This window comes from Panicum virgatum, chromosome 4K, assembly GCF_016808335.1.
Source record: "Panicum virgatum strain AP13 chromosome 4K, P.virgatum_v5, whole genome shotgun sequence".
NCBI lineage: Eukaryota > Viridiplantae > Streptophyta > Magnoliopsida > Poales > Poaceae > Panicum > Panicum virgatum.
The window spans coordinates 24,689,441-24,706,128 of record NC_053139.1 but is presented as its reverse complement, the minus strand read 5'-3'; positions in this window follow the sequence as shown (position 1 = coordinate 24,706,128).

Sequence of the window (16,688 nt, the reverse complement as noted above, 5' to 3'; positions counted from 1 at the left end):
TCGGTAATTCCAATAGATCTCTCTCTTAGTTTGATAATATTTCAGATATAATGTTTTGCTAGGATTGTTTTTACCTACCAAGCTCCACATAAGCCTTCCACTTTTACATATGAGTAGAATAGGTTGAAGACAATCTAATGTAGGCTTGAGCGACTTGATGAGATGAGTATTTCCATGATCTTTCGCAAGAGAACCTCACTTATGTTTGATATGCATTCTTTTAAAAACTCTTCACGATGAAATAAGGTAAAGGTTTGAAGTTCGCTTAAGTTTGAGAGCTTTGCATTTATCTATTATTATGGCTTGTGATGTGAATATTCCTACTCCAGAAGCAGCAGCTAGTGAGTCCAAAGTTAACAATGCTGATCCAAAAGCAGTAGCTGTGAAGCAACAAGATATTAATAAGGATGAAATTAGAATTGACAAAAATATGAATGGTGTATTCCCAGTTTCGAGTGAGAAGTCTTTCAAAAATATGTCAAAGTCGAGGACGACTTTGTTTCAAGGGGAAGAGGATGATGAGCCCATGGCTCCCCACAATGTTACACTTAATAATGTCCTATTGAACAAAGGGAAGGATTCAATTATTTGGGGTAGCAATAATATAAACAATTCTACGACAATTAAGCTTGGTGAATTTAATATTCATATGAAGCATGGAGAGAGGGCCAAGGAGACGAGTCAGGCTGTTTCATCTAGTGTGTTGCCGTGCAACCTTCTTTTCAAGGGAATTAATCTGCGCAAAAATATAGAGAAGAAAAGAGGATATTTCTATATTGGTTCTATACAGGTGAGACTTAAAGAAGGGACACAAATTCCATGGAAGAGAAAATTGATTGGCTCCAACTGTAAAGCATCAACGAAACAGGCTGAATTGGAATAGGATTCGCAAGCTAGCCGGATTATTTTAATACAACTATATGCATGTACGTGGGTTGTAGAGCATCTGGCTATATGGTTTGTTTTGTTAGACTCGTAATAGGTGCAGTCAGGCCATGTTGGCCGAGTCCAAGTTAAGTCCAGGTGCCTGCGCGCACTTATATTGGGCAGCGTTCCCTGTAAACGGAGGACTTGTTTTGATCGTGGATTTTCCTGTCCAGCCGTCGCTCCTCCTCGACCGGAACCCTAGATGGCGATCCCATCTATTATCATGAATTGAAGCTGATCCTCTCGTCGGATTTGCGTGGAGTGCGTGATCGAGTTGCTACTACTCGGGTGCGTCACTTGGATTTCTTGTTGAGATCCCTCTTCTTCTGATCGTATTCTTCGGAAGCACGGGTGGGAGAAGGTCGCTGTTATTAGGGTTTGGTCTGCAATCTTGTAAGCCAATCCTTATATCTATCTTTGCTGGCTGATTATTGAGGGACATATTTGAGTTGTTTATTCCAACGGTGGTGAACTACTGCTGCTATCTTGTTTGGGTCTGTGCTTACGCGAGGTTTGTTTGCTGTGATTGGTTGGCAAGAGAAATTAATCTATACTATTACTCGCGAGAATACAACTACGTTTTGGAGTTAGTAGCTATTGGCTGAGATTTTATTTGTCTTGCCCGTGTGCTAATTCAGATTATATTGATTATTGATTCTTGTACCGTGAAAGATTGGGCAAATCTTTGGACAGCGTAGGCGTGTCCTTATCATTTGGTATCACGAGACAGGTTGTTCACGGTACTCTGCTAATTTTTGGTGATGGATTACTCTTTTGACGTATACCTTGAGTTTGTACCGATGTTGTGTGCAACAACATCTCCATCAGAATACTATGAGTGGGAGGATGCTATAATAAATTGTTATTCTATTGGTGAATTGCCGTTAAACCAGCTGGCTAATTTGGCAAAACGAAGCTTCTCTATTTCTGTGTCATTATGGTTCCGAAGAATGCAGCTGGAACATGGTGATGACTATTGCACTTCTTGGTATGCAATGAAGGAGGCGTTGCGCCGACGCTTTGCTCCTCCTTTTGAGCCAGAGAAGAATATATTATCAAGTAGTGGGAGTTCTGATTTGGTTGCTTCTAAATTTTCTTCTACTACACCATTTGAGAAGAATAATTCTACTAACCAGCCGGCTATCATGGGATTTCCTAGTGATATTCCTACAGCCACATCCATTGTTGGAGAAGATGTCCCATTGAATACTAGTATTTCAGATATTTATTCTCCACTTGAGCAGCAGGCTGGAGTGCCTGAGCAAATCTCTATTGATGAGAGGGTGGATCTTTCTTTAGCATCAGGGCTGCATGCTACTGATTCTTCTTGTGATACTCAGCCTGACATTAAAATTGATGATAATGATGTTGCATCAAATGGGTTATCTATGATGGCACGGGAAGTTCACAGTGATTGTACTACTATTGATGTGAGAGGGCAGCGATCTAATATATTTCACTCGGAATGCAAAGTTCATGATAAGGTATGCAAACTAATTATTGATGGTGGTAGCTTCACTAATGTTATTAGCTCAGATTTAGTACATGCCTTGTCCTTATCTACATGGAGGCTTCCTAGTCCTTGTTACATGCAATGGATGAATCAAAGTGGCACGCTGAAAATTACTCATAAGGTGCGAGTAAAATTTTCTATTGGAAATTATATGGATACAGTAGATTGTGCTGTTGCGCCGATGAGTGCATGTCATTTGTTGTTGGGAAGACCATGGCAGTTTGATGTTGATGCAACACATGGTGGTCGTTCCAATAATTATTCTTTTGTGCACAAGGGAGTTCATCATGTGCTGAAACCAATGCCGGAGAGTGCTATTAAGGCTATCATTTTTCCTCATGTGAAAGTAAAGAAAAAAGTTGCTGAAATTGTCCCAAAGTCGAGGACGACTTTGCTTCAAGGGACGGAGAATGATGTGAATATTCCTACTCCAGAAGCAGCAGCTAGTGAGTCCAAAGTTAACAATGCTGATCCAAAAGCAGTAGCTGTGAAGCAACAAGATATTAATAAGGATGAAATTAGAATTGACAAAAATATGAATGGTGTATTCCCAGTTTCGAGTGAGAAGTCTTTCAAAAATATGTCAAAGTCGAGGACGACTTTGTTTCAAGGGGAAGAGGATGATGAGCCCATGGCTCCCCACAATGTTACACTTAATAATGTCCTATTGAACAAAGGGAAGGATTCAATTATTTGGGGTAGCAATAATATAAACAATTCTACGACAATTAAGCTTGGTGAATTTAATATTCATATGAAGCATGGAGAGAGGGCCAAGGAGACGAGTCAGGCTGTTTCATCTAGTGTGTTGCCGTGCAACCTTCTTTTCAAGGGAATTAATCTGCGCAAAAATATAGAGAAGAAAAGAGGATATTTCTATATTGGTTCTATACAGGTGAGACTTAAAGAAGGGACACAAATTCCATGGAAGAGAAAATTGATTGGCTCCAACTGTAAAGCATCAACGAAACAGGCTGAATTGGAATAGGATTCGCAAGCTAGCCGGATTATTTTAATACAACTATATGCATGTACGTGGGTTGTAGAGCATCTGGCTATATGGTTTGTTTTGTTAGACTCGTAATAGGTGCAGTCAGGCCATGTTGGCCGAGTCCAAGTTAAGTCCAGGTGCCTGCGCGCACTTATATTGGGCAGCGTTCCCTGTAAACGGAGGACTTGTTTTGATCGTGGATTTTCCTGTCCAGCCGTCGCTCCTCCTCGACCGGAACCCTAGATGGCGATCCCATCTATTATCATGAATTGAAGCTGATCCTCTCGTCGGATTTGCGTGGAGTGCGTGATCGAGTTGCTACTACTCGGGTGCGTCACTTGGATTTCTTGTTGAGATCCCTCTTCTTCTGATCGTATTCTTCGGAAGCACGGGTGGGAGAAGGTCGCTGTTATTAGGGTTTGGTCTGCAATCTTGTAAGCCAATCCTTATATCTATCTTTGCTGGCTGATTATTGAGGGACATATTTGAGTTGTTTATTCCAACGGTGGTGAACTACTGCTGCTATCTTGTTTGGGTCTGTGCTTACGCGAGGTTTGTTTGCTGTGATTGGTTGGCAAGAGAAATTAATCTATACTATTACTCGCGAGAATACAACTACGTTTTGGAGTTAGTAGCTATTGGCTGAGATTTTATTTGTCTTGCCCGTGTGCTAATTCAGATTATATTGATTATTGATTCTTGTACCGTGAAAGATTGGGCAAATCTTTGGACAGCGTAGGCGTGTCCTTATCATTTGGTATCACGAGACAGGTTGTTCACGGTACTCTGCTAATTTTTGGTGATGGATTACTCTTTTGACGTATACCTTGAGTTTGTACCGATGTTGTGTGCAACAACATCTCCATCAGAATACTATGAGTGGGAGGATGCTATAATAAATTGTTATTCTATTGGTGAATTGCCGTTAAACCAGCTGGCTAATTTGGCAAAACGAAGCTTCTCTATTTCTGTGTCATTATGGTTCCGAAGAATGCAGCTGGAACATGGTGATGACTATTGCACTTCTTGGTATGCAATGAAGGAGGCGTTGCGCCGACGCTTTGCTCCTCCTTTTGAGCCAGAGAAGAATATATTATCAAGTAGTGGGAGTTCTGATTTGGTTGCTTCTAAATTTTCTTCTACTACACCATTTGAGAAGAATAATTCTACTAACCAGCCGGCTATCATGGGATTTCCTAGTGATATTCCTACAGCCACATCCATTGTTGGAGAAGATGTCCCATTGAATACTAGTATTTCAGATATTTATTCTCCACTTGAGCAGCAGGCTGGAGTGCCTGAGCAAATCTCTATTGATGAGAGGGTGGATCTTTCTTTAGCATCAGGGCTGCATGCTACTGATTCTTCTTGTGATACTCAGCCTGACATTAAAATTGATGATAATGATGTTGCATCAAATGGGTTATCTATGATGGCACGGGAAGTTCACAGTGATTGTACTACTATTGATGTGAGAGGGCAGCGATCTAATATATTTCACTCGGAATGCAAAGTTCATGATAAGGTATGCAAACTAATTATTGATGGTGGTAGCTTCACTAATGTTATTAGCTCAGATTTAGTACATGCCTTGTCCTTATCTACATGGAGGCTTCCTAGTCCTTGTTACATGCAATGGATGAATCAAAGTGGCACGCTGAAAATTACTCATAAGGTGCGAGTAAAATTTTCTATTGGAAATTATATGGATACAGTAGATTGTGCTGTTGCGCCGATGAGTGCATGTCATTTGTTGTTGGGAAGATCACATGGCTTCGAGGAGGACAACCTAATTTTGTTTTGTTTTCAATAAGTGTAGGATCACCATAATTTGTGCTCACCACATTGATACATTTGACAATGCCTTTTGCTTATGGAAAAATGATGATGAAAGTTGCTGCTTTGTTTTACCTACGCTATGTTGTATATGACTTGACCATTTGCTCTCAATTAAATGGAATTAAAATGATTAAATACCGGCTCTTTTATTTGTCGAGGTAAATGACTAAATTCTAGACCCACATATTCTATGTTGCTTTGATTTAAGTCTACCGATGACCTTACACCTTGTGTTGTTTAATTTGAAAACTTAATTCCTATGCTATCTACATTTGTGAATCTCTTGCAAAGTTCTACCTACCAAAGCCTATACATACATATTCTTTCATGATGAAACCTTTAGATTGCAAACTTATTTTGATGAGTTGGATTAAGATTGATTTCTTTGGTATAAGACTAAGAAGCTGGTCATTCCGTTTTTTTGTGTAACCTTTTTTTTTGCTAGTCTATTTATCCATGCATTGTGAGTTTCTACTTCGGGAAATTTTGCAAACCTCGCTGGATATCCACCCTAAACCGAAAATATCTTTTTGTGATTACCTCCTTGACCACAACCCAATTTGAGTATGGATTATCATTTCGACGGAATCAAAAGAATAAGGGCATCATATAAAGAAAAGTTTGGGAGATAAGGCTCCCCGGAGATTCAAGAGGTTCTACGAAGAAGAAGGTGAATTTGAGATACTTACCCTAGCTAGTTGGTTCTCCCACTATTCATACTCGAGGACGAGCATTCGTTCAAGCATGGGGGGATGGCTGGGTAAGTATTCTATGTTATCAAAAGTTCTAAGGAGCAAAAAGAAAAAAAAAAGAAAGAAAGAGAAAAATAGAAAAATAAAAAAAGGAGAAAAGAAAAGAAAAATGAAAGAAAAAAAAGAGAAGAATAAAATGCTCCTTAGTTCTTTTTGGCTTCATTAAATTTCCAAGTATTTGAAGACTATTCCATCCAGGTTTCAACATGGCATCCGTAACGAGAACTTCTTGGTCTGGGATCCATTCCATTGCACATGTCCACCTATCTAAAGTGTGGGATCATCTTTCTCCTCTGAACTATTTCTATGGTTTTGACGAGTTCGTAATTCCAATAGATCTCTTATCTTAGTTTGATGTATTTCAGAATAGATGTTTTGCATAGGTTTGTTTCTGCAACAAGCCACATTAAGCCTTCCATTATTAACATATGAGTGTATAGGTTGAACTACCATCTATGTAGGGCTTGAGCGAGGTTGATGGATGAGGATTATCATGACTATTCGCAAGAGAATCACTATGTTTGGAATGCATGCTTTTTATGTCTTCCATGTGCTAATAAGGTAAAGGTTTTGATATTTCGTTAAGTTTGGGCTTTGCATTTATCTATTCTTATGGCTTGTTCTTTAATTGCTAGTCTATCTTCCATAATGAAAAAGTAGCTGGTCACAACATGAACTAAAATGCTAAATACTTGAGAGAGCAATATGTCTTGTTATGTATGACTAAGTGCAGAGAGGACATTGAGGGGCAACGCTGATTTCTTTATAAGCAAAGCTCCTGGACTTACTCGAGGACGAGCAAGGTTTAAGCATGGGGGGAATGTTGGCGCTCCTTAAGTACCCCTTTTATCCCTTGTTTATCCTTGATAATGGCATGAATTTAATATCAAAATCACTAACCGTCCTAACCCCGGCCTAATTATTGGTCATTTTCACACTTGCCCATATATTTTGGAGGAACTTCATTTCTACAGGTTTTTGGCCTATTTTGGAGCATGAAATGACGAGGCCTGTGATCGAGCGCTAACACGGAGAAAGACGAAGGACAAAGCCCAAAGGAAGGACCAAAGCCCATGTTGATTCGAAGCCCATTCATGCACATCCATCCTCCAATCGAGCCCAAAGGACCAAGCCCATGGAGATGAGATCAAGATACTTCGGGATTAAGGAAAGCAAATGAAGATTTAAGGAAGGATTCCCTATCCTATCCTTTTCTCGAAGATATCTCCAAGATAACGACGTCCAAAGGGGTGCAATCGTGAAGGACATAAACTCTAAAAGATGCGAGGAGTCTACACGCAAAAGATGAGACCGAGGCGGGCCCGAAAGAGGGTAGACCGGCCGGCCTAGGCCCATGAGCCGGCCGGCCTAGCCCGTTTCTGAGGCGGTTCGGCCTCCCCTTCGACCGGTGGCTTCCTCGGCTCATAAATAGCTCGCACCTTATTCAACTCGGGGCATCCATCCACCCAGAACTCGACGGAAACCTAGGGCCAAGACCGGAGGGAGACGACAGCCGCCGCAAGTCTTCGAAGTTGTATAGGAGATGGCTTAGGCCGCGCCTAGCCAACATGGCCTCCCTGTGTGGTTGTGTCATTGTGGAGTTCATGAGCTAGTTGGAGTCGTCGATGGTATGTACTCGGTGGTGACGATCCAAACGAATCTATTATGTGAATAATGTCTTCATGTCATCCGATCTATTTAGCGATCAAGTATCTCCTGGGTTGACGCTTGGGAGTACCTCTTTTGTTGATTTCGTTCTTTCTTTGGTGCACTTGTTCTTAGATCTATTCTTGAGATAGGTCACTTAGGGTGTTCTTGTAGCCGTGGTGGCTAAGGGTTCATGCCGGACATACCAAAGGGGTTCGACACATCTTCGTGCTCTGAAACTACTCTACCGATAGGGAGCGCCGTGACAGGGCGTAGCCTGTGTAAGATTTGGGGTTTCGAGGGTCAATTTAGAGGTCGCGATTTAAAGAGGCTTTGGATGAGATGCATGTTGTGCTTACTCGTTTAGCTAGAACTACAACTAGAATGCGTGTGATAGGCTTAGTCATACCTTCGGTCATGCTTTATCCTTATCGATGTTCATGGATGAGATCAACCTTTACACAACACTCATATCTATCAAAGGTTTACTCTATATGTGCAATTCATGCTTCATGTTAGGATAGATCCGTTAGATTAGATGGAAAACCTTAGGTAGTTCTTTGTCGATCCACGGATTGATAAACCTTGGGGGAGTACTCTAAGGGAAAAGCTACCACGATCCGTGCGCTTGCGGTACATAAATTGGGGCGCTAAGGAGCGTCAACAACTATCTCACTTGTTTTCTCCCTATAGCATTTCTAAACATGAGCATAATATCCTGAATATATAAAATTGTTTAAAATATGCTAAAAGGAGTTCTCGCTAACTTGATGAACACCTGCATCAATGTTGTTCCTTGCTGCGTTTGATTCTGTGAACCATATTTTTTAGGGAACCCATGATGCTTAATTGTTGACTAACGTGATATGTTTTGTCTCTGAGTTGCTTATCATTAAATGTCTATGAGTTTGGGGAACTTATTTCTAAAATGAGAAAATTAAGTTCATGGTCTTTACCTCCGTGTATCCTTTCCTACCAGAGCCATATGATTTATTTCCCATACAAAAATCCTTTGCATATGTCTCTTGACTTCGTTTTGAGCTCGACCAAATTTTGTGACCCATCATGGTTATACTTTGTTTACGTTCATAATTAAGGTTTACATGCACAGTTAAAAATAAATGCTCCATCAGTATTGACGAACAATCATATTAAAAGAGAGAGAGAGAGAGACAGAGAGAGAAGATGGCATGCCAAAGAAGCATTACCCAAAAAGAAAAGAGAGAGAGAGATAGAGAGAGAGAGAGAAGATGGCATGCCAAAGAAGCATGACCCAATAAATAAAAAGAGTGTCAGTCAAGGAGTACGCAATTATCTGTGCACTAACCTGGTCGGATCTTAAATACAAGTATTATACCTATGGATCCAATCTTTGATCTTGCAACAGATATGAGTCAAGGAGATGCCTTCTTACTCCCTGCCGAACTCCACATAAGACATTTACCTTAGCAGGATAGAGTAAAGGCAAGTCCTGGTAAGAGTATACACATGAGCGACAATGAGAGACCCAAAAGGAGAATAAGACCATGAACAATTTCTTTATGCAAAATTCTTTCAAAAACCCCAAATCTTGCAGCATGGTAAGGATGACACTTGAGTCAAATTTATTCCGTCCAACAACTACAAACATCATGGTAGACACATTCAGGTTCACAAATGAAGGCAAGGTATGGAATAATTTTTGTGCAGGATGTTTTATCAAGGAGATGCCAAGCACCTTAGTCCTAACCTTTACTCGGGAGGAGCAAAGAGCTAAGTGTGGGGGATCTTGTTGACGGTCAATATTGACTCATTTTGACCGTCAACTCCTGCACAAAAATCAATCACAATGTGAGATAAATGCTAGGATAGATTTATTTATTAATATATTCCACAGATATTGGTTTGAGAATGTGTGCAGGTGATTTTGAGATAAAAATGCAGCAAAGTGGTGAGGCATGATCCAGGACATGACGTTTCGAAGAATCAAAGCACGGCATGTGTCAAAACATGGATTGGAGGGCCCACCAGAGCAAGGGACCGACACAACAAAAGCTATTCCTTGTGCCATTGACAAATGGGCCCAAGACATAGCCCATCAGGACAAGACCGAGGTCGGTTGGCCCCACTTGGTGGCCGGCCGACCACCCTGGTCGGCTGACGGCCAAATGGGCCCCACTGCCTCAAGTCTGCCATGTGGAGGCTCATCATTAGATGCTTAAGTCGGTTTGAAGAGGATTACCTGCAGATGGACGTCAGAACCCCCGTGGCTTCCTCCTATATATATATATATATATATATATATATATATATATATATATATATATATATATATATATATATATATATATATATATATATATATATGAGAGGGGGGTGCAAATGAGAACACACACCACACCTCACCTCAACTCTCTTCTTCTTCATTTGGAGCTTGGGAGCTCATCCTAGGTGCTCTACGCAGCCTAGGAGTGTAGGAAAATAGGAAGAGAGTGAGGAGGAGTTGAGGGAAGTGCCGGGTTTGTTGGCACTCTTCTCCGCTTGCACCTCGATGGATGCATACTCGGTTGTAAGTGTTCGAGACTTCCTTATTTAGAATTAGAGTTTAATTGCAAGTTATTTTCTTCTGTCTTTTACTAGATTGAGTGTTTGCTTAGAGTAGCATTTGATCCTAGCTTAAGACTCCGGACAGAGACAAATAATCTTGGCCAGTGTTAGGATTAGTACAGAATAGCGTAGACGTGGTGTCTAGGCTAGAATTTACCACTCAGATGTTTTGTATGCCCACGATTCGTGAGGTAGCCGGCAGGTGGTGATAGCCCTGTCCGTTGCCCTAGCAATCCTCTACGTTTGGTTACATAATAGAGCGCAGTTACTGGAGCATCTGGCTTATTTAAGTCAGGGGAACCTAGTGGCCCGAAGTTTATGGTGAAGTAATTTTTTCCTATCTATCATATTTCTCCCACACAAGTGTGTGTGTCCTTGGATGAGCTTGAACCTATAGATAGTGTAGTCACGTTTCTCAGTGGATACGATACCCTGGAATACTCTTAGGTGAAAGCTACAGTGGTATCCGTGGGCTTGCGGATTTTATTCGCGAGACGTTACAAAATACCAACAATGACCTTTTGTGTGATCTAGTTGAAGAAGTAATCGAGGCGTGTGATGACCATCTTCACGTACTCTGGACCGATAGCCCTAATCACAATTGGGAGAAACACTGTGAGTATGACATGGCAGTCATGTGCGTTGAAGCTGGTGTTTGGTATTTTAGCATCATGAATAAATCCGCAAGGGCATGGATACCATTGTAGCTTTCACCTAAGAGTATTCGTAGGGTTATTGAATTTAAGGGAATGTGTGTGCACTAACTCCAATTCTAGTCAATCCAAGGACACACCAAGATAGGTGGCAGGAGTAGAGAGAATTCTTAAGATAGCACTATAGCTGAGTTAAACGTCGATCTCTCGGGCACAATAATCGCTTCTAGCACTGGCATACACCTGGTCTTCCAGGCGACTCCGGCCAACAGCTCTACGCTATATCCGAACGTGGAGGATTATGAAGGACCAATAGGGTTGTCACCACCTATGGCCTACCTCCAACAAACCATGGGATATAAGGCAAATGAAGGATAACCCCTAGCCTAGACACCACATCTACACTATTGATTACTACTGCAGTCCAACTATATATGTTGACCTGCAGCAAACTACAACACTCCGTATAAATACAGAGCGACGAACCTGCGAGTGAGAGAACTGATCTCACTCAATTACAAGCACTACTAGCTGTTGACGGTCACTAACGACCAATTTTGACCGTCAACGCGTGCACAAAAAGGAACCAAAATGTGGAATAAATGCTAGGATAGATTTATTTACTAACGAATTCCACAGATGATGTTCTAGAATGTGTGCAGGTGATTTTGAGCTAATTTTGCAGCATAATGGTGAGGAATGGTCAGGACACGATGTTCCGGCGAATCAGGACGCGACACATGTCAAAATATGGAGTAGAGGGCATACTAGAGTAAGAAACCGACATGATAAAAGCCAATTCCCGTGCCAATGACAAGTGGGCCCAGAAAGCGACCCACAGACCAAAATTCAAGGTCGGTGGGCCCACTGGGGGCTCGGCCGACCAGGTAGGCTGGCCGACCTGCCCGTGGGCCCCACCGCCTTCAGGTTCCATGTGAAGGTCTCCCATTGGTTGCTTATGGCGGTTTGATGAGGCTCGGCTGTAGCTCACCCCGTGGCTCCCTCCTATAAATACAAAGGGGGGGTACAGAAATGGAGGACACACACAACACACCCTCTCATCTCACCCTTCTCCCTTGGAGCTTGAGGCCTTCATCCTAGATGCTTAGGTAGACTAGGAAGTGTAGAAGAACAGGAGGAGAGTGAGGAGGAGTCGGGGGAAGTGCCGGGTCTGTTGGCACTCTTCTCCGCTTGTACCTCGACGGATGCTTATTCGGTTGTAAGTGTTCGAGACTTTCTTTGTTTGTTTATTTAGAATTAGAGTTTAGATCGCAAGTTATCATCCCTGCCTTATATTAGTTGGTGTGTATGCTAGCGAGTAGCATTTGATCTTAGCTTAAGACCCCGGATAGAAAAGGGTAGCCTTGGTCAGGGCTAAGGTTAGTAGGGAAAGGCATAGATGTGGTGTCTAGGCTGGACTATACCACTCAGTTATCTGATAGTCCCACGGTTTGTAGAGGTAGCCGGCAGGTGGTGACAGCCCTGTTCGAGCCCTAGTAATCCTCCACATTCGGATATTGGATAGAACACTATTACTGGAGCTATCGGCTTGTATAAGCCGGTCGAAACCGATAGCTCGAAGTATAACGGCAACGTGATCTCTTCTTCGAGGCATAGATTCTAGATATAGAAAGTCCTTTCTTTTGTCTTCTCCACACCGGCGTGTGTGTCCTTGGATGAACCTGAACCCGTAGATAGTGTACTCACATTCCTCAGTGGATACGATACCCTGGAATACTCTTGGGTAAAAGCTACAGCGGTATCCGTGCGCTTGCGGATTTTACTCGTGACGTTGCAAAATACCAACAAGCTTTCTGGCGCCATTGCCGGAGAACGGTAGCTACTATTGACGGTCGTTATTTCATGTTCTGGCCATCAACTTCTCGGGAATAATCGAGCTTTACACTATGTTCCATTCACATTCCATTTAATTCTAATAAGTTCCACAAGTTTTGGATGAGTTTTGATTTCAGGAGAACACATGCCAAAAGAGGACGAATTTGGGCCAAAACCCAGGCCGACCGGCCTATCCTAGGCCGGCCGGCCCCACACACACTGCCACGTCTTCGATCTAGGGGCGATGTCATGTACTCAAGTGTCTCTGAGCCGAGGATTGGATGTCGGTTTGATCTAATGGACCGAAAGTCTTGCACAAGGATTAAAGGACCCACCATTCAGTGCAAAGGCATGTCCATGTCATCAATCCAACTCCTTGGGAGATCACAAGCGTCCACTCGCAATGACGGTGCAACAGAGGGCCGAGGAGAGCCAGAGGGAGGCCGGCCGGCCTCCCCTAGGCCGGCCGTCCTAGCACGTGCAGTCGTTGAAGCTACGCAACTTCCACCGACTCTAGGAAGTAATTAGGGACGTCCACGCAAAGGCGGTGGCCAGATGGCCACACTCCTAGGCCGGCCGGCCTAGGAGAGGCTGGCGGGCCCCACTTTGCAGCCACTCAGGCTCCGGCTTCGCGTGGAAGCTAAGCACAACTGCCACAACCGCCTCCAACTGATGCCACGTGCTTCACCTGCTCAGAACCGACCTTGGAAGGGCTATAAGTAGAGCACTCATCCCTCACTTGTAACACACACCTTGGAGCTCATTTCTCTCTTCACTTTCTATAGTAGGATTAGTAGTTTGGGAGTTAGAGTCGAGTCGAGCTTGCTCGGGATTCCGGAGTCCTCGGAAGTCTGGTAAAGCTCTTGTATCTTTCTTTCGGAGTTATCAATATAAGTTATCTTCTCTACTTTTCTGAGTTAGCTTTACTTTCCGCTCTCTTTTATCTTCTCGAGTCTGAGTGTTCAGCTCGAGCGTGGAAATTGTACTCATTTAGCTTAGGCTAAGTTATCTTTTTGATAGTCGGGAATTTATCTTACGGGTTTTCTTGCCCGGACTAGAGTATCTCAAGTTAGTGCTCTAGGCTGAGGGAGATTTCTCTCGAAGGCCTCGAGAGAAATCCTAACACCGAGTGCAGACGTGGTGTCTGAGCTTAGTGTTAGCTAGAAAGTGTGTTCCACCCCACGGTACCATTGTGGTAGGCGGCAGGTGGTGACAGCCCTGTCCGTCCCTCGTAGTCCACCACATTCGGGTGCTTTCATAGCAGTAGTGCCGACTGCCGTTGGACTCCCTTCTCATCCCAGTCTGAGTCGTTCCCTGAGGCCGCCGAAGTAAGCTCTACCTTCCCGAAGATTAGTTAGATAGTTAGTCTGATCTAGAGAGGCTAGCTCGATAGTTCAGAAGTGTATTAGGTGTCTTATCTCGCTCGTTGTCCTCCCAGCTGCTACCTCTCTAAGGAATTGAGTCTCCGTGTGTCACTCGGTCATAGACTGGCCATTTATTTTATTTTTTTATCTGGCTTACCCTCGTCTAAATTAGTCGGTTGATTAACTAGTACGGTTATCATTCGATTTACGATACTCTTTACCATAGTGCTTCCCTGAGGAAAAATACGATACCCTGGAATACTCTATGGTGAAGTGCTACAGCGGTGATTCTGTGCGCTTGCGGAATTAACATTCTATTGGGGCATAAGAAACGCGAACAGCTACATTATCTTCGGACTCAGTCGTCCTCGTATCCTCTTTTTTCTTTTTCCTTGATTCTATCTCAACCCCCGCTACCCATGGAGCAGCTATCCCTTTTACAACTCTCTTCACCCAAGAGCGAGTTCTATGAGCCAGCACCCTCTGCTGACCCAATTCTTTCTACTAGCTATGAACTCGACTTAGGCTATATAGCCTTTGTTCAGGGAAATTCCCTTTCAATAAGGGATTGTGAGAATCCCTACCATCATCTGCGCAAGTTCGAGCAAGTGTGTTCATGCAACAAAATCTCGAGCATGACACACGAAACACTTAAATGGAAGTTGTTTCCTTTTTCCCTTTCAGGAGAAGCGAAGCAATGGTACATTTGTGTCGTAGGCTGTGTGAATGGAAGTTGGATTGAACTTCGGGACAGATTTTGTTCTGCGTTCTTCCCGCTTTCACGAATATGTGCCTTATGAACGGAAATTTTAACTTTCCGTTAGAATGATAAGGAATCAATCGGTGTAGCTTGGGCTAGATTTACCTTATTGGTAAAATCAGGTCCAAACTTGTCATTACCCGAGCATTTATTGCTCCAGCATTTTTATGCTGGCCTTGACAAGGAGTCTGCACACCATCTTGATCTTACCTCTGGAGGATCCTTCACTCATCTTACCCCAGCCGAGAGCAGGGAAGTCCTCGACAAAATCCTGTACAGAACCTCTTTCGTTTGTATCCACGAGCCAGTCCCCACAGAGCCCAAGATGCGACAAGTGGAACCTTCAGAAATCGAATCGGAATCCTCTGAAAGCCAATCAATAGATTTGATCTATGAGACCGCCCCTGAACATAAATCTGAAACATCGGAGGAGGAAGACCCTGTACCTTCGGAGTTTCTCCGAAGTATCGAGCCAGATGTCTTCGAAGATTTCGGCAACACCTCAAGATACTTCTGCCAGAAGCGACCACCGAGTCCAGTCACTCCTACGGATCCCTTAGAGGAGGATTTTCTTCGGGAGACGATTCAAGAGTTGACAACATTGATTAGCAACGAATGGCTGCATGAAGCAGAATCATCCTTAACCCCAGTCCATCTAAACTCTCCATCCTCATCATTCCATTGCCGTCTCCAAGATCAAAATGTGGACGCTCTCTATAGTCCCGCTGTCGGAGCTAATCTCATGTCAGATGAGTTTGCCTTAGCCTTTCTGGGCAATTACAAGCTCACTACGATAGACAGACAGCTCAAGAGACCTTCAGGCTCTCTTACGAGCAGCTATGGGATAATCACCGATGTGCCATTTTGGCACAATGATGTTAAAGTCCGTCTGAACTTTCATATCTTCAAAGATCTCAACTTCGATTTCTTGATAGGACATCTCCTTAAAGATCTCTTTAAGGATGTCCCTAAAGACGGATGCTTAAACATCAAGTTAGGGAAGGACACTTTCCACATCCCTGTGGATCGAGCATTGACATGCTCAGTGGAAGATCTCCCTATTCCAGAGCCAATCGAGGAAATAATGGCCACTTCTGCCTTCGAGTCTTTTGACTCAGACCTCGAGGAGGATATCGAGGAAATGCCAGAAGAAGTCAGTGATGCGGAAGAAGACCCCGGTGAAACTTCTGAACTGCCCGCGACTGAAAAGCTATCACGACCTCCGATTGAGCTAAAGCCTTTACCTTCCGAACTTAGATATGCCTTTCTAAACAGTGATGTAGAGTCTCCCGTGATCATTAGCGACAAACTCTCAGAAGAGGAGATGAACAAGCTCATCGCCGTTTTAGAGAAGCATCGATTAGTCCTAGGCTATACCCTACAAGACCTCAAGGGCATCAGTCCTGCCCTTTGCACCCACCGAATCCCATTGGATCCCACAATAGCACCTTCTAGGGAACCCCAAAAAAGGCTGAACAATGCTATGAGGGAGGTGGTGAAGAAAGAGGTTCTCAAACTCCTAGATGCCGGAATTATCTATCCTGTTCCGCATAGTCAGTGGGTAAGCCTATTTCAAGTCATGCCCAAGAAAGGAGGTATGACGGTGGTGGAAAATAGCAAGAACGAGCTAATTCCACAATGAACCGTCACGTGATGGAGGATGTGTATAGATTACAGAAAACTCAACAAGGCCACAAAGAAGGATCACTTCCCACTACCCTTCATTGATGAGATGTTAGAGCGGTTGGCGAAGCATTCCTACTTCTGTTTCCTTGATGGTTATTCTGGTTACCATCAATTACCCATCCATCCCGAAGATC